Source organism: Heterodontus francisci, chromosome 19 (assembly GCF_036365525.1).
Source record: "Heterodontus francisci isolate sHetFra1 chromosome 19, sHetFra1.hap1, whole genome shotgun sequence".
NCBI classification, from domain to species: Eukaryota; Metazoa; Chordata; class Chondrichthyes; order Heterodontiformes; family Heterodontidae; genus Heterodontus; species Heterodontus francisci.
This window is the reverse complement of record NC_090389.1, coordinates 57311849-57332564: the sequence shown is the minus strand read 5'-3', so window position 1 is coordinate 57332564 and position 20716 is coordinate 57311849. Positions and strand designations below refer to the sequence as shown.

At 43.1% G+C, this 20716-nt stretch overlaps 1 protein-coding gene across 5 annotated transcripts in view; it reads right to left on the bottom strand.

Moving 5' to 3' along the window:
- The window catches only part of LOC137380089 (ERC protein 2), a 966513-nt gene that overhangs the window by 629985 nt on the left and 315812 nt on the right, over positions 1-20716 (bottom strand). The gene's annotated exons all lie outside the window — the stretch shown is intronic.

Below are 20716 nucleotides of genomic sequence, written 5' to 3'. Positions count from 1 at the left end.
TGCAAGTAAAGTTACTATTATGGCAAAAGAAGAAGTGCCTACCATTCTTGTTATGCTAAGAATTTTATCCTTTTATCCTGTATTCATCAAAGCATAAATACACTTTCAATGTCCTCATATGGAACAACTATATTGCACTGTACTTCAGTCGCATAAATTACATAGAAATTACAATGTGGAAGCAAACTATTTGGTCCAACCAATTTGTGTTAGTGTTTAACCTCCACATGAGCATTAGGTCTAACTCCAGGTGTTTGTACAGATCCACTATCCCTTATCTTCATTTCCTTCAATTACCTATCTTACTCTTAAAATGTAACATGGTCCCTACTTCGTTGCCTAACTCAAGTTGTGCTTTCTACAACACTGCAGCCCTGGTGTGGAGAAATTCTTCTCTTGTTTTCTATACTAAATCTCTTAGATATAAGATTAAATCTATGTCCCTTCAATCTTGAACCCATTAACCACCAGTTTCTATCTATATTATCCCATTCTTTCATAATTTTATATACCTCAATTAAATCACTGATTTCTTTCCTGTGTTCCAATGAAAACAGTCCCAATTTTCCAAGTCCTTTGTCTGATTGGTATTTCCTCATACCAAGCAACATCCTAGTGTCACGGAATTGTATTTATTTTCTCCTGTTTGAAACAGTGTGCCTTTAAGACTCTGTTAAAAAAACAGTGCACCTTTAAGACAGAGAGAGAAGCTTTTGGATTTCTGAGGCACAGTCTGCCAGCTGCACTTGTTACCTAGGCCACAGCAGGAGAAAGGTCACATGGTATAATGTTTCAATTTGACTTTGTGTAAAACTGGCAAAAACCAGCCTGAATCAGTTTGTTTTTGAGAGACTCACAGTGAAGTATGCTACTGGAGAAGAGAGCTGTCTATTTTTAATCAGCAGAAATTCTACAAGGAGCTACAGGCCAAGATTAATTTCCTAAGGAGGAAATAACCCTTTGAAGAGACTGTTTGTATCGCTGAAGTAAAGTTTTGACAGACAGACTGTCAGTTTTAAAATTTAAGGTTGCCTATTTCTGTGCTCATCGTTACAAGAACTGTTTGATGCCTGCTGCAGCCGAAGCGTTTTGAATGCCAATCTACTAAGAGACTATTTCATCAAATCCACATGGAAATTGAGTACCATTTGATTATTTTCACATCAGAATACCTCACCCATCAGGAACTTAATCCACAAAGACTTATTTACTTATTCTAAGAAAGCGCTAATTTTTAAAACGTCATTTCTTTTTAAAGAAACTGGTTAACCGTGATTTTTGAATGTATGTGTGTGAATGGGGAGTTAGGTTAAAATAAGTTATATAAGGTCTTTAGACATAGGTTTATCTTAATAGTGTTTAAGATTTAGCTTTAATAAATGGTTAACTTATTGTTGTCTAAAGATACCAGGTTTGGTCTGTTTTATTCTGGGGGTTACGAGAGTGTTAATTTGGCTGTTTCCCGGTTGGGTGGGAAAACTTGAATAATATGCTGTGACCTGTGAAGTGATGGGATTGAATTGACAGTGCATTGCTCCCGCCTTGGTCGTAACACTAGTGAATCTGTGCTGAACCTACTCTCTTGTCTCAGCACCCTTCCAAGTATGGATCCCAAGACTGCAGCCATACGTCCAACTGTTGTCTTAAGATTCTATATGGATTCACCATTACATGTCAACTTTTCTATCCTATACCTCCTGTCATAAAACTTAGTATTCCGTTAGCTTTTTAATGGCATGATTGACATTAAAAGTAGTGCCTCAAATAGTGAGCCTGAGCCCCCAAAACTCTCTCCTCTATTCTACAGCAGCCAGATTTCCCCATTCAAAATATAATTATCTAGGTTAGCTCTGCGTCCTTTCTTGAAAATGGGTATTACCTTGGCCATTCATCAGTTCTTCAGCACACATCCACTCTCAATACAAGTGATAAGGCCTCCTAAATTATAATTTGTAAGGCGTCCATTATTTCTTCCCTCAGTTGCAACACTTGTTCTTACTTTTATTTAACCAATTTATCTAACACTTTTCTTTAATATTATAATATGTCTCATCTCACTTTTACCAATTTCACGATTTACCTCCTCTCTAGCATCCTTCGCTTTCGTAAACACTGTTAAGTATCCTGCCAATTGTTGTTTATCTGTTCTAACTCATTATCTTTCCCTCATGGATTCTACTTGTTGTTAGATATTTGTGGAGTATTTATTTGTTTAATACCTTTGAAACTCTCTCATCATGCTTTTCCTGTCAACCTTTTAGTTCTCTTATTTGCTCTTAATTTTATCATTCCTATTACATTCACAGGTCATATGCTCGCTTCAATTTGATTTTATTTCTAATCTATGTATTTATCCATAGCATCCGGAAGCTTGAAGTGCTCTCTCCTTTAATATGGGGTGGCCCGGAATCTGTGATGAGAATAAACAGTGAACTATCAGCGATCACCCGTATAATTGTAAGGGGAATGAACAGAGAGTCATGTGAAATAATATAATTAAGAAAAGACAAGATTAGGGGAAGGAACAGAGAGCCATGTGGAAATGTGTCATGCCCACTCAAGCTTTGTAACAGTATAACTGTCTGTTCAATGTCGTATCAGCAGAGTCGCCGCTTGTATTTGCGAGGGTGACCCCCTCCCACCCCCACATATGCTGGAATAAAAAGAACTGCTTGTATCGACATCCGACTCTCGAGGTGATCATTTTAAAGGGAAACCTGGAGGAGCAATTTCCCCTAACATTTGGCGTAGTCAGCAGGATACAGCACATCGGGACCGTGGCAGTGAGGAGACCAATCGAAGGGGCAAGTACATTTTATTTTACCACCCTCAGTTAGGAAAGGTCTGCCTCACAGTCATGGGACGAGTAATTAAAGGCACGATTGGGAAATTTGCTGATGACACAAAAATTGGCCGTGTAGTTGATAGTGAAGAGGATAGCTGTAAACTCCAGAATGATATCAATGGTTTGGTTGAGTGGGCGGAAAAGTGGCAAATGGAATTCAATCCAGAATAGTCTGAGGTAATGCGTTTGGGGAGGGCAGACAAAGCAAGAGAATACACAATAAACGGGAGGATATTGAGAAGGGTAGAAGTGAGACACCTTGGGGTGCATGTCAACAGGTCCCTGAAGGTGGCAGGACAGGTAGATAGACTGGTGAAGAGGGCACATGGAATGCTTTTCTTTATTGGCCGAGAAATAGAATTCAAAAGCAGGGATGTAATGCTGGAACTGTATAAAACGCTGGTTAGGCCACAGCTCGAGTATTGCGTGTAGTTATGGTTACCACATTACAGGAAGGACATAATTGCTCTGGAGAGAGTACAGAGGAGATTTACAAGAATTTGCCAGGGCTTGAAAGTTGCAACAATGAGGAAAGATTGGATAGGCTAAGGTTGTTTTCCTTAGAACAGAGGTGGCTGAGGGGAACTAAATTGAGGTGTACAAAGTTATGAGGGGTCTAGATAGAATAGACAGGAAGGGCCTGTTTCCCCTAGCGGAGATGTCAATTACCAGGAGACACAGATTTAAGGTTATTAGAAGGATAATAAGGGACATGAGGAAAACTTTTTTAACCCAGAGGGTGGTGGGGGTGTCTGGAATTCACTGCCAGGTTCGGTGGTGGAGGCAGAAACCCTCAATTCTTTTAAAAGGTACCTAGACATGCACCTGAAGTGCTGTAACATGCAAGGCTATGGACCAAGTGCTGGAAGGTGGGATTAGATTGGGCAGCTTGTTTTTTCGGCTGGCATGGACACGATGGGCTGAATGGCCTCCTTCTGTGTAATAATTTTTCAATGGTTCTATGTGTAGATATGCATGGAAAGGGCCAATGGAAACATTGGTCCTAATCACAGCCTTACAACGGCACTAAGAGAACCGAAGCCAACCGGTTGTGACCGGCGTCCATCATATGTCTCCTCTCTGTAGGATCATGAAGGTCGTAGTGTTGCTTGCGTGGATAGGGGTCATCACCCGCATCGTTGAAGGAACCAAGATAACAGGTATGGTGCGAGGTGGATTACGCCCAGTTTAACTATTGACTCAGGGTGGGTTTTGTGCAGCCCGAAGGATGGTAGTAAGTGGACAGTGGACGTCTACTCTAAGGAAATGGTCCATACAGCGACTACCCAAGCTACTACAATAATCACCAAAACTATGGGAACTGCACAGCCTGTACTGCCCTGCCCAGAGCTGATCCTAGACCCACGAAATGTACTGGTGTTAATAAAGGAAGATAAGGCTTTGTGTGACAATGTACACCATGAGCTGTACCCGTAGTATTGAATATATCAGACATAGGCTTACACCTTTGGTGCGCGACTAAAACTCGGGCATCGTACACAGCGCTGCTGAAGCGAGTATTGGAACAAGCAGCCTAGGTCTGTGGCGGAAGCTGGCGAGACCCCCACCTCCAAGGAAAGGGGCGGAGGAAGCGCAGCCTGGTAAACAATGCTGCTACAGTATTTATTACTGGAACCTCTGTAGTAAATTCAATTGATTTAGCCTCAGTGGGCCATAAGGTCCACAAATTGAGTGCCCAACTTCAAGAAATATTCAAAAACGAACAAGGAGTCCAGGCTGGACACCTCCATATAGACCAGGACCTGACCCAGACAGTGCAGGCCTTGGTAACTGTATTAGAGTGTCAAGCACGGGCCATTAATGAAGGCCACAATGCCTCACGGAAGGCGTCCCAAAATGATGTCTGCAGTACTTATGGGTCGTGGGTGCTTGAATAGTCACGGGAAAACCTGAGGCAAATACAAGAGAGAGAAGTACCCATGTGGATTACAAATGAACAGTTGACCAACCTTCTAGACTGGCCGGGTCAAAAATAACCAGTTGCCAGCTCAGGGGTGTATCTATTCACCAAATACTGAATGTGTTATGAGAAATGGAATGCTGCTCGGCAAGGTCTTGGCAATCCCTGTCTTGACAAAATTGACACCAGGAAGAATTTCAGTATTCCTGAAAATAGAGACATGTTGTCGAAGCTTTTCGTGTTGCACTCATCAGGACAATCCACAAGAATACCAACGCAAGGGAAAACAACAACTTTATACTGTATGAGAAGAGAGTGCTGATTGGTTGGCAAGTGAACTCTGATTGGTAGAGGCAACGCCATGGAGAATGCACCAGTTTACAGTGGCTGACAGTTAACTCCCAAGCTACGTTTGAAATTTAAACCAGGCAGTTTGACTCTGATTGGTCAAGGCATTGCCCTGAGAAATGAACCAGCGATTGGCTGTCACTTATTTTGTTTAGCTGAAACAAGTGCAATGTTTGTATATGTACCAGAATGGTTCCAGAGATGGAGGATTTTAGTTACAAGGTTAGGTTCGAACAATTGGGGTTGTTCTCCTTAGAGCAAAGGTGATTCAGGGGAATGTACAAGATTATGACAGGTTTAGATAAGTTAGACAAGGAAAAACTGTTCCCTTTAACTAATGGTACAAGGATTAGGGGACATAGACTGAAGGTTTAGGGCAAGAGATACGGGGGGAATACCAGGAAGAAGTTATGTATGCAGCGGGTGGTGATGACCTAGAACTCGCTGCACACAAGGGTGGTGGAAGTGGAGACAAAGAATTCAACAGGAAATTGGATGGCCGCTTGAAGGCAATAAAATTGCAGGGCAACAAAGATCAAGCCGGGGAGGGCGACTGACTGAATAGCTCCATGGAAACTCGGCATGGACACGATGGGCTGAATGGCCTCCTTCTGTGCCATAAATGACTCTATGACTATGAATCTATGCATAGGGTGCAGTGTTGCAGTCTTCACTGATAGAGGTAGTACTGAAAAGACTAACAGCTTGAATCTGCTGTGCTTGCCCACTAATTCTACAACAGAAATGGCTGAAAAAGTAAGGGCTGGTGCATTCAGGAGTAAGAGAGTTTTTAAATGGTGTAACAAGTGTTAATTACAGATGAATACACCGTCTGGCCCCTGAAAATATTATTTTACAAGTGTGGAGGCTCATTCCTTTAGAAGATTAGTATCGGAGATGTGTTTTTTTTTAGTTTCTCTGTCGGTCTCTCCTCTCATCCCTTAATCCCATCTGCAACTGCCAATATTTATTCCACTTTCTATATATCATTTAAATCTAATTTATATTTCCTGATCTATACTTCCTTGTTTGGACTATGCATATCTTAGTGAAGGGGGAGGGTGGGTCAATTAGCTAGAAGGCTAGAGTGTGATGTAGAAAGATGTCAACAGCACGGGTTCAATTGCGGTAACGGCTGTGGTAATTCATGGAGGCCTGACTCCTCGCCTTGTTTGTGGAGTGGTGACCCTCCAGCTATACATCACCAACTGTCTCTCTCTCTCATGGGGAGAGTTGCCTATGGTCCTTTGGGACTATGGCTAAAATAGCATCTTAGTGAAGATTCCTCAATCTGATTGATAAAAGGGCCTCGTTGTTCCGTGCCTTGATCATACATGTTAAAGATACCCTGTAGAAGGTGGCGTGCTGAAGAGACATGCGATTCAGTGAAATCTCCACTGCCAAACCTACAAAATATTTGTGGGCAGCTGGCAGTGAGGTTAACAGCAAATGTCATTCGTTCTCCGCTGAGAGCAAAATCTGGAGCCATTTGATTATGCACCCTTGCAATCTTTTCAGAAAGATTACATTGTTGATCTAGATTCAGGTTTAGGGGGAGGCAGTAGTGTATTGGTAATGTCGCTGGACTAGTAATCCACAGGCTAGACTAATGCTCTGGGAACATGGGTTCAAATCCCACCATGGCAGATGGTGAAATTTTAATACGATTAATAAATCTGGAATTAAAAGCTAGTCTAATGGTGACCATGAAACCATTGACTATTGTTGTAAAAACTCATCTGGTTCACTAATGCCTTTTAGGAATGAAATGTGCCGTCCTTACCTGGTCTGGCCTACATGCGACTCCAGACCCACAGCAATGTGGTTGACTCTTAAATTCCCTCTGAAATGGCCAAGCAAGCCATTCACTTGTATCAAATAAAGTGTAAGAAAAGGAATGAAAGCGGATGGATCACCCGGCATCGACCGCGGCACTGGAAACGACATCGGCAAACCCAGCCCTGTCGACCCTGCAAAGTCCTCCTACTAACATCCGAGGCCCTGTGCCAAAATTGGGAGAGCTGTTCCACAGACCAGTCAAGCAACAGTCTGACAGAGTCATTCATACTCATGGAATCATACCTTACAGACAATGCCCCCGACACCACCATCACCATCCCTGGGTATGTCCTGTCCCACCGGCAGGACAGACCCATCAGAGTGGGTACAGGCAGCACAGTGGTATATACTTGGCAGGGAGTTGCCCTGGGAGTCCTCAACATTGACTCCAGATCCAATGAAGTCTCATGGCATCAGGTCAAACATGGGCAAGGAAACCTCCTGCCGATTACCACCTACCACCCACCCTCGGCTGATAAATCAGTTCTGTTCCATGTTAAACACCAAGTGCAAGAAGCAATGAGGGTAGCAAGGGCACAGAATATACGCTGGGTGGGGGACTACAATGTCCATCACCCAAAAGTGGCTTTGTAGGGCCCAATTACCGAGCAGGCTAAGTCCGAAAGGACATAGCTGCTAGACTGGGTCTGCAGCAGATGGCGAGGGAACAAGAGGGAAGAACCTACTTGGCCTCATCCTCATCTAACTGTCACAGATGCATCTGTCCATGACAGTATTGGTAGGAGGGACCAATGCACAGTCCTTGTGGAGACGAAGTCCCGTCTTCACATTGAGGATACCCACCGTAGTGTTGCGTGGCACTACCACCATGCTAAATGAGATGGATTTCTAACAGATCTAGAAACTCAAAACTGGGCGTCCAAGAGGCACTGCGGCCATCAGCAGCAGAATTGTACTCAACCACAATCTGTAACTTCATGCCCAGCATATTCCCCACTCTACCATTACCATCAAGCTGGGGGAACCAACTGTGGTTCAATGAAGAGTGCAGGAGGGCACGCCAGGAGCAGCACCAGGCATAAATAAAACTGAGGTGTCAGCCTGGTGAAGCTACAACACAGGACTACTTGCATTCCAAACAGCGGAAGCATCGTGCGATAGACAGGGCTAAGCAATCCACAACCAACGGATCAGATCTAGGCTCTGCAGTCCTGCCACATCCAGTGGTGAATGGTGGTGGACAATGGTCCTCAAGATCACAGATGCCAGTCCTCAGCCAATGTGATTCACTCCATGTGATATCAAGAAATGGGTGAAGGCACTGGATACTGCAAAGGCTATGAGCCCTGACAACATTCCGGCAATAGTACGGAAGACTTGTGCTCCAGAACTAGCCACACCCCAAGCCAAGCTGTTCCAGTACAGCTACAACACTGGCATCTACGCAGCAATGCAGAAAATTGCCCAGGTATGTCCTGTGCACAAAAAGCAGGACAAATCCATCCCAGCCCAAGTACTGCCCTATCAGTCTACGCTAGATCAGCAGCAAAGTGATAGAAGGGGTCGTTAACAGTGCTATCAAGTGGCATTTGCTCAGCAATAACCTGCTCACTGACGCTCAGTTTGGGTCCTGCCAGCTCAGGAACTCAGCTCCTGACCTCATCGGAGCCTTTGTCCAAACATGGACAAAAGAGCTAAACCCCAGAGGTGAGGTGAGAGTAATTGCCCTTGGCATCAAGGAGCCCTAGCAAAACAGCAGTCAATGGGAATCATGGGGAAAACTCTCTGCTGGTTGGAGTCATACCGAGCACAAAGGAAGATGGTTGTGATTGTTGGAGGTCAATCATCTCAGGCCCAGGATATCACTGCAGGAGATCCTCAGGGTACTGCCCTAGACCCAACCATCTTCAGCTGCTTCATCAATGACCTTCCTTCCATCATAAAGTCAGTAGTGAGTATGATCGTTGACGACTGCACAATGTTCAGCAGCATTCGCAACTCCACAGATACTGAAGCAGCTCATGTCCAGATACAGCAAGACCTGGACAGCTAATAAGTGGTAAGTAACATTTGTGCCAGACAATGACCATCTCAAACAAGAGAGAATCTAACCATCTCCCCTTGATATTCAATGGCATTACCATCACTGAATCACCCACTACTAACATCCTAAGGCAGGTCAGAGGCTGGGAATTCTGCAGCGAGTAACACACCTCCCGACTCCCCATTGCCTGTCCACCATCTACAAGGTACAAGTCAGCAATGTGATGGAATACTCTTCATTTGCCTGGATGGGTACAGCTCCAACAACACTCAAGAAGCTCAACATCATCCAGGACAAAGCAGCCTGCGTTATTGGCACCCCAATCACCACCTTCAACATTTACTGCCTTCAACACCGGTGCACAGTGGCAGCAGTGTGTACCATCTATAAGATGCACTGCAGCAATTCACCAAGGCTCCTTCGACAGCAACTTCCAAACCCGCAACCTCTATCACATAGAAGGACAAGGTCAACAAATTCATGGGAACACTGCCACCTGCAAGTTTCCCTCCAAGCCACACACCATCCTGGCTTGGAACTATATCGCTGTTCCTTCACTGGCGCTGGGTCAAAATCCTGGAACTCCCTTCCTAACAGCACTGTGGGTGTACCTAGACCCCAAGGACTACAGCGGTTTAAGCAGACAACTCACCACCACCTTCTCAAGGGAATTTCGGGATGGGCAATAAATGCTGGCCTAGCCAGCAATGCCCACATCCCATGAACGAATTAAAAATTTTTGTCAATTTCTCTTTCCACTACACCTCATCTATTTTATTCCTCCTTCTAAAATTTACTCTATTCCAATCTGAGGCTTTTATTTTTCTATTAGTGTTTCCCTATTCTATTTGAGCCTTAAAATCTTATTGCCCTAAGGTCACTACTTCCACGATGCGAACCAAACTGGACCCTGTAACTACTGCTTATGTGCAACAATTCGTAATCATCTGCCATTTCTGCACTTTCCTTATCTTACCAACTTTATGTTCTTTCATGTGCTACCTTATTCCTGAAGGGATACTATTTTTAAACTCCTCCATTAGGATTACTTCCCTAAGGTTTTCAAAGTCTTGTTCAATCTTCATGGACGGACACCAACAATCAAATATAATTTCCTGCTCTCTAGCAAATTCCATAAATGTCTGGCCCTTTTTTTTTTAATTCCTGAATTTTTGCTTGTAAGCCTCTGGTACCAACTCAATCATTGAGAACTGCAGTTTTCACCACTTCATAATCACTTAACTGTTACTCACAAAGTGTTGAATATACCTCTAATGCTTTACCCACTAGCACGCTTTGCAATAAAATTGTCCAACTTTCCTTTGGCCGTTGCAGCTTCGTAGCAATTTTTTCGAAGGACACAAAGTACATTTCAACTCCTTCCTCGCTGAATTTAGGCACTAAGCGAATACTCCTTACCAAATCAAAATCAGGATTTCAATCAGATTCATCCTCAAATCTTCCTATCACTCCCTGTTCACGTAATCTAAGTTTTTCCTAGTCCAATTCAAATTTCCTGGTTTCTTTTTCTTTTTGTAAATTTTTCTTTTCCTCGAATTTGAACTTTCTCAGTGCCAGTTGAAACTGTCTTTTTTCCTTTCTTCCTTGTCCAGTTGCCTTATTTGTAACTGAATTCTAGCCAGCTCAATCTGAGAACTACCAGGATCACCCTTTTCTTCCTCAAGGTTAAAATCCTGAGCCAACACTTCAACAATTTCTGCCTTTTTGCTTTTGATTTTAAACTAACCCCCATTTGCTCTCCTACAGCCATTAACGCATCCACTGTTAACTGTGTTATATCACTGAGAGTCAAATCTCTTTCTGCAAGGCTTGAGCATTAAAAGGAGACATGTTGCCTTTCCTTATGAGTATAGCAAAAGTAATTGTGAAATAGTCTTTGGAATTTGCTAGAATTTAAACAATGTGCCCATTTCACACCCTCTGAATTCATATCCCGGACCCAAGCCCCCAATTTGTTGTGGCCTCAGTGAGATCATTAATGTGAAAAATACGAGATGCAAACCCACAGAGTAATTTAAAGCACTACACAAGATGTGGTTTCACGTTTTAAGACTTTTGTTATAACTAAAGAAAAGATCCCCATTAACTAAATAGTACTTTGTAATTAGCTGATACCCCAGATTACAAGGAAAGGTATTTTCTTTACTTATTAAAAAATACTTGAAAGCTTCACACCACACATATATATTACACAGTCCTTTTTGATGGTGAAATCCTTTGTGGTTACAAGTCCCAAACTCCTCCCAGTTGCAATGGGACCGGTATCTCTAAGACTATTTCAAAAATCAGTGGCCTTTTCACTCACTTCTCCAAGCACTTCTGACCTGGGCATCTGTCAATAAGGCGTTTCCTGGTGATTCTGTTGGTCTTGTACTTCTCTGCAAGCTTCGACTTTCAAAACAGGTTCCAGTCTTTGCAACCTTTAACTGTAACAGGCTTCTGAGAGCAGGTGTCTCCTCTCGCTCTCTCTCTCTAGGCTGCAACTGCTGGTTTCTTATCTAACAGCCTGCTGTGAGGTCACAACTGCTGAGTTCCCTTCTTCCAATCTGCCTTGAGGCCACACCAATTGGTTTCTTCTCTTCCAGCATATTTGCCTTCAGAAAGTTTGTTAGAATTACCTGGACTCAGAAGTCAATAGCTTATTGTATTTTTCCAAAAATTCAGAGTCCATATGTCCGGTTTCACAAAGCCACTTGGGCCTTTCCATTGTTCCCAGGTGCTAACAGCTGCCTGGTAGATTTACAACTTCTGAATTACTGACTCCTCGTTTTATGACCTGCAAGTCTGGGAAGGTGAAACCCATTGTTCTTCAGGTGTTATCCCTGTACTCTCTGTTTTTTTAGAAGAAAGTCTTTGATCTGTGTTCTCTGTTGTCCTGGTAACCTTTTGCAGAGTGGAGCTGAAACCACTTGACCTTCCGGACTCCAGCTTGAACTTTCAGAAGTCACAATTTTTAAAACAATCATTTTACAAGGTCCAGCATTCATAACGCTACCTGCAGATTTCCTCATCCGTTTCACAGCCACAATTAGCGGGTCTGGAGTAACTCCATGAATGTAACATCCCTTTTTACCCTTTTATCTCTAAACATAGTGATTTTGTCTGAAACTCTTTTTTTCATACATCAGTCCTTTCTACAGTGCACTTCCTTACACTTTAACCAAAATCCACCCAAGTAGGTGGTGAAGTAGCAATGTGTCAGTGCCAATACAACAGACACAACACATACAGCACCTCAGGACTTGATCATAATCACAACATCTTGGAATGCACTATAACAATCCTATTAGTACAAATAATTGAGTCCAATCCCACTCAGCTCATCAACTCTCAACTCATGCCAATATGGTGATAAACAGGTTGCATTTCAAATCCAGTACTTTGACTAGCAAGCAGCATGGCTCCACTAGTGCAAGGAATGGATGCAGTACTGTTCTACATGCCTCTTGCATCTTTTTGTTGATATTAATTCCCTAGTTTTGTCATTTAGCTACATCTTTATCATCAAAGCAAAGTTGACATTTTTGGCGTATTGATGGCATAAGCCTGCATTGGCACAAGACTATCTGGAGAGTCACAAACGTTAACCTCATTTTTAAACTTTCAAGAACTTGGGCAATGCAACAGGCTGCCTATTCTACTAATCGAAAAGGGAAAACGTGTCTGATCGTCTCTTCTGAAATCAATATGAACTGATCTTAACTATGCTCACCAGCTAAGATGTCCAAATAGAACTCCTTTATTTCCAACAGGATCTAAAGGCAAATAAACCTTCATCAAGGCTGACACACCTGTGCAGTACTGAGGGAATGCTGCCCGGTTGGAGGTGTCGTATTTTGGATGGGACGCTAAACCCAAGAAACCATCTGCTTGCTCAGGTGGATGTAGAAGATCCCATGGCACTATTCTGAAGAAGAGCAGAAAGTTATCCCCAGTGCCCTGGCCAATATTTATTCCCCAATCAACATCACAAAAACAGATTATCTGGTCATCACATTGCTGTTTGTGGGAGTTTGCTGTGTGCATACTGGTTGCCAGGTTTACTGCATTACAACAGTGACCAAACTTCAAAAAGTGCTTCATTGGCTGCAAAGCACTTTGAGACCTCCTGTGGTCATGAAAGGCGCTACATAAATGCAAGTCTTTCTTTTTCTATTTTTAAATCAAGATTTGCCCCTCTCCCACCTAAAATGGGGCAGTCCTTCCCAACAACGCTACTAAAATTTCAATACCTCTCAGACAGACCACGTAACCCGATAGCACTCTTAAGATCCATCCAAATTGCAGCAAAGGCTACAATTCATTCTGTGTCACATAGCATGAATCCACACCATAAGTGCATTTGGATGATGTTATAGAGCAGGGCAGGTTGCCAGAGATCTATCAAACATACAGTTTGAAGGACTCACCAGGAAAAGGATGCTTGACTGACTCATGTCAAACTAAAATATCATTCCAATTAACAATTTTCAAGATAGCAACCTTCAATTAACAATTGCTGTGCTGTATTGTCTGTTCCTGTTCCTTTTCTCTTTTTCCAAGTACTGCGACCAGAATCAGGTTCCTGAAACTTCTGTTCTTCTCTTCTGCTTGCTTCAAGGCTGTTCAAAGCTTCATCTTAACGTACTTGCAGCTTTAATCATTTTTCTAACTTTAAGGCAGTAATAATGGTGCTCCTTGTGACTATTTACCAATTTAATGAACCCATTCAAGTTAAAGGTACAGATCTATCATCTGAGCTTGTCAATCTGTTTCTATTTTTCTTGCTAAGTCAGTGTTTGTCACATTTGTGCATACCAGCCAAAGCGAAGTAAGTTCCACCACTAGTCTTCATTTAAAAAGAGAATGTGGCTTTAGGGGAAAATCACCAGGAGAACCCTTGTGTCCCTATTTCTGCATTATGTACGCACTTATTTTGATTTTAAGACAAAACAATTATAGAATATCACCGTATGACCAATAAAAACATTTCCTTATATAGTTTCATTCTTTACTATATCTGCAAATCATAGCATACTCACCACTTGTAATATTATATTAAAGCCTGCTATATTTCATCATTTTTCAAGCATGGGCCAGAGAAAAATTACTTCTACCTTCCAGAATAAAAAAATTTGGGCTGTTACTCAAACTGAATGCAAAATGTACAGTAAGCTCTCTCAATTGTGAATTCTGCAAACAAAGAATGAAGCTTAGGTAAAGAACACATGGGCCTTCCACATCAGCGCTTAAGCCAACTTTAGCCACAGTTTTAGTTGCTACATGGAGCTCATGTTTGTATTTCACTGCTGTGGTTAGCATTGGAACTCACCCAATACCCACCAACTACTGTGAAACCCTTGATTTCCATGCAACTAGTGTTTGCTTTTCTAATAAGTTGTTTTTATTGTGTGAAATAGAAACTTTCACTATTTGAAAGGTGGTCTTAAATGTAATGTGCAGTAGCAAATTGAATGTAATTTCTGCACACAAAATGGTGACATGACCAACAGACCTTAACTTTAAAATCCAAAGGATAGAAAAAGACTAATCTAAGGTTATGTTCATTTCGGGGGGACATTTTTCAGCATATTTTTCAAATAATAATCATGCCTGACATCATTGGGGAAAACTGATTACTGAGACCAATAGCTAAACTATCCGAATTAGCATCAGAGAGATACATTTATTAATCCAATGTGCATTTAATAGGGTGTGTTAATTTGGTTTCTTAACCTAAAAACTTCAGCAGCAAACCTGCAACTATATCAGCCCACCTGTTATATGCAAGATTCATCAAAGGCATTGGATAAAGATATTGCCTCCAGGTCAATCACATTAAAATTTACCAAAGAAAAGTCGTAGTTACACCACTCTTGGTTATGTCAAGAGGAGACATCTTAGACAAAAGCAAGTCTTATAAAAGAGGTAATTTAGACGAATATGGATTCAATGTTATATCAAATGCCCAACTGCCAATAATGCAATATCGAAAATTCATCTCTAGCTCTCAGATATTCTAATAGCTGGTAATCTGCACATCAATGGCCCACTCAACTCACTAATTAGATCTGATTTGCTCATCCTCAGCTACAAGATCCTGATTGCAGCAATATTGGAGGAGTGGTTAGTGGCTAAACAGGCGCCTGTATTTATGGTTGGAGTAAAAATAAATTCTGCATTCCAAAAGCCTGTATGAAATGCCACAATGAAGGTTCGCACATTTCTTCTGTCTATCACAAATCACTAAAATTGGTAAAGCAGGTTGATAAGGCCGTTGTTACAAAAGTGCTTCTGTATTTTTTGTTAAGTATATCTTTTTGAGGACTTATATTTAAATAGTGAAGATGGACTCACTGGAAGGTTGAAGATTTCATAGAAGCTGGACTTTGCTTTGTTGTTGACAGTTCATTGAAAGGACACAAATGTTTATAAACAGCCTTGCTGGAAGTCATGTGCTTTAAACAGTAAACAAGAGAAACCTTGGTGACCTAGGGATGATGATTTTTAGGGGTCAGGACGCTTGAATCTTGCAATATTACTTTTGGTTTCGTTTTGAGCAGTCACCATCAGCACCCTCTTACATCTCATTCAGAACTTCCTGAGAATCAAGTGCAAGAAATAGAGAAACTGATGCTTCATTTCTCCTGGAAAGCCTGCCAAACTGATCCTCAACGTTGCCAGAAAAGAACTGCTCTAGAAAGATCCCAGTGACAGCCGTCTGCGCGTATTGGGGTGCCAGACCAAAAAGGGACAACTGACATCTTTCCATATCTTCTTTTTTTCTCTTCAAGAATTAGCAAGTATTTGGCTAAAGTATTCTTTGTGGAAGAGCACCTGTGGAAGAGCCTGTCACTCCAGAATTGGCCTTTATAGCCACTCCAGGCGCTGCTTCACAAACCACTGACCACCTCCAGGCGCGTATCCATTGTCTCTCGAGATAAGGAGGCCCAAAAGAAAGAATTCTTTTCTGTCTTTTTTGCAACAGACCTCTGTAGAGAGAATGTGTGTTTTTTTCAGCATGTGTGAGAGTTTGTGTGTGGGGAATGTAAGAAGGGCGACTTTCATATTTCAAACTGCGTTAATGCTTTCCTTCGTTACTGGTCAAGTCTCATTTTGTAATAAATTGATAATTTTGTTGTTTATTCAAGAAACTTGGTTGGTGTATTTTATACCGGGATCAAGAGTAGAGTATATGATCGACTGCATCAGTAACTGGGTTTTCTTTGGCCTCCTTATCTCGAGAGACAATGGGTAAGCGCCTGGAGGTGGTCAGTGGTGTGTGGAGCAGCGACTGGAGTGGCTATAAAGGCCTATTCTAGAGTGACAGGCTCTTCCACAGGTGCTGCAGATAAATTTGTTTGTCGGGGCTGTTACACAGTTGGCTCTCCCCTTGCGCCTCTGTCTTTTTTCCTGCCAACTGCTAAGTCTCTTCCACTCGCCACACTTTAGCCCCGCCTTTATGGCTGCCCACCAGCTCTGGCGAACGCTGGCAACTGACTCCCACGACTTGTGATCAATGTCACAGGATTTCATGTCGTGTTTGCAGACGTCTTTAAAGCGGAGACATGGATGGCCGGTGGGTCTGATACCAGTGGGGAGCTCGCTGTACAATGTATCTTTGGGGATCCTGCCATCTTCCATGCGGCTCACATGGCCAAGCCATCTAAAGCGCCGCTGACTCAGTAGTGTGTATAAGCTGGGGATGTTGGCCGCCTCGAGGACTTCTGTGTTGGAGATACGGTCCTGCCACCTGATGCCAAGAATTCTCCGGAGGCAGCGAAGATGGAATGAATTGAGACGTCGCTCTTGGCTGACATACGTTGTCCAGGCCTCGCTGCCATAGAGCAAGGTACTGAGGACTTTTGTGTTCTGTGTCAGTGTGCCATTTTCCCACACTCTCTTGGCCAGTCTGGACATAGCAGTGGAAGCCTTTCCCATGCGCTTGTTGATTTCTGCATCTAGAGACAGGTTACTGGTGATAGTTGAGCCTAAGTAGGTGAACTCTTGAACCACTTCCAGAGCGTGGTCGCCAATATTGATGGATGGAGCATTTCTGACGTCCTGCCCCATGATGTTCGTTTTCTTGAGGCTGATGGTTAGGCCAAATTCATTGCAGGCAGCCGCAAACCTGTCGATGAGACTCTGTAGGCACTCTTCAGTGTGAAGCAGCATTGTCAGCAAAGTGGAGTTCCCTGATGAGGACTTTCTGTACTTTGGAATTCGCTCTTAGACGGGCACGATTGAACAACCTGCCCCCTGATCTTGTGAGGAGGAAAATTCCTTCTTGAGAGGACTTGAACGCATGTGAAAGCAACAGGGAGAAGAAAATCCCAAAAAGTGTGGGTGCGAGAACGCAGCCCCGTTTCACGCCACTCAGGATAGGAAAGGGGTCTGATGAGGAGCCACCATGTCAAATTGTGCCTTTCATATTGTCATGGAATGAGGTGTTGATACTTAGTAGCTTTGGTGGACATCCAATCTTTTCTAGTAGTCTGAAGAGACCACGTCTGTTGACGAGGTCAAAGGCTTTGGTGAGATCAATGAAAGCAATGTTGAGGGGCATCTGTTGTTTACGGCATTTCTCCTGTATCTGACGAAGGGAGAACAGCATGTCAACGGTCGATCTCTCTGCACGAAAGCCACACTGTGCCTCAGGGTAGACGCGCTTGGCCAGCTTCTGGAGCCTGTTTAGAGCGACTCGAGCAAAGACTTGTCCCACTATGCTGAGCAGTGAGATTCCACGGTAGTTGTTACAGTCACCGCGGTCACCTTTGTTTTTATAGAGGGTGATGATATTGGCATCGCGCATGTCCTGAGGTACTGCTCCCTCGTCCCAGCACAGGCATAGCAGTTCATGTAGTGCTGAGAGTATAGCAGGCTTGGCACTCTTGATTATTTCAGGGGTAATGCTGTCCTTCCCAGGGGCTTTTCCGCTGGCTAGAGAATCAATGGCATCACTGAGTTCCGATTTTGTTGGCTGTATGTCCAGCTCATCCATGACTGGTAGAGGCTGAGCTACATTGAGGGCGCCCTGGAGTACAGTTCTAGGGAGTGCTCATCCCAGCGGTCCATTTGTTTGCGTTGGTCAGTGATTATGTCCCCTGATTTAGATTTGAGGGGGGCGATCTTCTTGATGGTTGGCCCAAGAGCTCTCTTAATGCCATCATACATTCCTCTGATGTTTCCAGTGTCTCAGGCCAGCTGAATATGACTGCACAGGCGTTGCCAGTAGTCGTTTGCGCAGCGCCTGGCTGTTCTTTGTGCAGTACTTCTGGCTGCTTTAAGTGCTACCGATGTTAACTCGCTGGGGGCTTTCTTGTAGTTCAACAGTGCAATGAGCTTAGCGGCTATGACAGGTTCCAGCTCTTCATTTTGAGATTGAAACCAGTCTGCATTTCTCTTCGCACTTTTGCCGTAGGTGGTCAAAGCTGACTCATAGATGGAGTCTCTGATGTGGGCCCACTTGGTCTCACCATCCCCTGTGGGAGTGTTGTGAAGGGCTGACACAAGTGAATTTAGAAATTTTTGTAACAGCTGTGGGTGAGAAATTCTGCTCGTGTTGACGCGCGGGTGGCCCTTCTGCTTGGAATGATGCAACTTCTTTGGTCTGAGTCTTACCTTGCTGCACACCAGGGAGTGGTCGGTGTCGCAGTCCGCACTGTGGAAGCTGTGTGTGATTTGAACACTGTTTAAGGCAGCTCGCCTTGTGACAATGAGGTCTAGCTGGTGCCAACGACGCGATTTTGGGTGCCTCCATGAAATCTGGTGACAGGGTTTAGTGTGAAAGAACGAGTTGGTGATGCAGAGGTTATGATAGGTACACAACTCAAGCAGTCTCTGCCCATTCTCATTCATCCTTCCAACGCCATAGCGCCCAAGGCAGCAGGGCCACGAGTCATGGTCGGCCCCAACCCTGGCATTAAAGTCCCCCAGCAGGAATAGGTGTTTGGTGTTGGGGATGCTGCTAATGATGTTATGGAGATCCTCGTAGAACTGATCTTTAGCTTCAGGTGAGGAGCAGAGTGTTGGAGCATAGATGCTGAGTAGGCGTACTGGACCAGAGGTGGTGAGCAGTCGGATGGAGAGTATGCGTTCCGAGCCATTTGAGGGAGGCTCTATCATGCTGAGCAAGGACTTTATGATGGCGAATCCCACTCCATGCTGTCTTGGTTCTTCAGGATCCCTGCCCTGCCAGAAGGTGGTGTAGTCTTGCTCTGCTAGAGATCCACTCGCGGGGAGGCGTGTCTCCTTAAGTGCTGCAATGTCTACATTGAGTCTACTGAGCTCGTTGTTAATGATGGCAGTCTTCCGAGAATCGTTGATTTGTGTATTAGCAAGTATTTGGCTAAAGTATTCTTTTCTGTCTTTTTTGCAACAGACCTCTGTAGAGAGAACATGTGTTTTTTTCAGCATGTGTGAGAGTTTGTGTGTGGGGAATGTAAGAAGGGGGACTTTCATATTTCAATCTGTGTTAATGCTTTCCTTCGTTACTGGTCAAGTCTCATTTTATAATAAATTGATAATTTTGTTGTTTATTCAAGAAACCTGGTTGGTGTATTTTATTCAGGGATCAAGAGTAGAGTATATGATCGACTGCATCAGTAACTGGGTAAACACTTCAAAAAAACATATGTTGTGACCTGTGGAGAAGTGGAACTAGAAAAGACAGTGCATTCCTCCCGCCTCGGTTGTCAACACCATTTTAAAAATGCAAACCAAGCACCAAAGTTCATTACAGCAGGGATAGAATTGAAAAGCAGAAAAGCGAAGCTTGGTTAGACCACATGAAGTACTGTGCCTCCATATTGGGTCTCCATACTAAAAGGACTTGGAAAAATTGGAGAAGGTCCAAAAAAGATTCACAAGGATGATTCCAGAACTGAGAGAACATACTTATCAGGAAAGACTGAACAGACTGAGCTCTTTTCTCTCGTAAGAGAGGGCTGAAGGGCGACCTGATGGAAGTCTTTAAAATTCTGAAAGGGTTTGATATGGTCAACAGCAAGAATGTTGCCATTTGTGGGGGAGTCTAAAACGCGAGGCCAAAATATAAGGTCACTATTAAATCCAATAGGGAAATCAGGAGAAACTTCTTTACTTGAGAGTGGTCAAAATGCTACCACAAGGTATCGGTGGGGCAAAAAGCATTGATGCATTTAAGGGGAAGCTAAATAAGCACAAGGGCAAAAAGAAAAGATATGCTGATAGAGTTAGATGAAGAAGAGGGAGGAGGTTCATGAGGAGCATTACTGCCACATGGACCTGGTGGTGGACTCAATATGAGGCTGACAACTTGATCTAAAAATAATGAGAGAAAATTCCACTGATGTCTCCAGTGAATAAAAAACATGAATATCAACAAAAAGGGTATGATTTCACTCCAAATACTAAACAGATGACATTTTCAGATGCTAAAGATAAAATATACTTCTCATGTCTTACACTGGATTCACCATTGCTTTTTGTGCTTCTGATATTCACCTCCAATTCATGACTCTACCAAAGTAATACTGGGTTACTTGTATTAGGTTTATGCTCAACACAATTAATTCAAGGAAACAAGGTAGCTATAATGCATGCTATGCAGCCCTACAGAGTCATACTAATGGGGAAACATCTATGCATAATTCTTTATGAGCTCTTTGATTGATCTTAGCTTTTAGGAAATACGTATCCTTAGCAACGTCATCCCTTTTGATGCTTGTCCAGTCAAGGGCAATAGCCTGTTACAAACCCTCGGACATCAATCATTCAG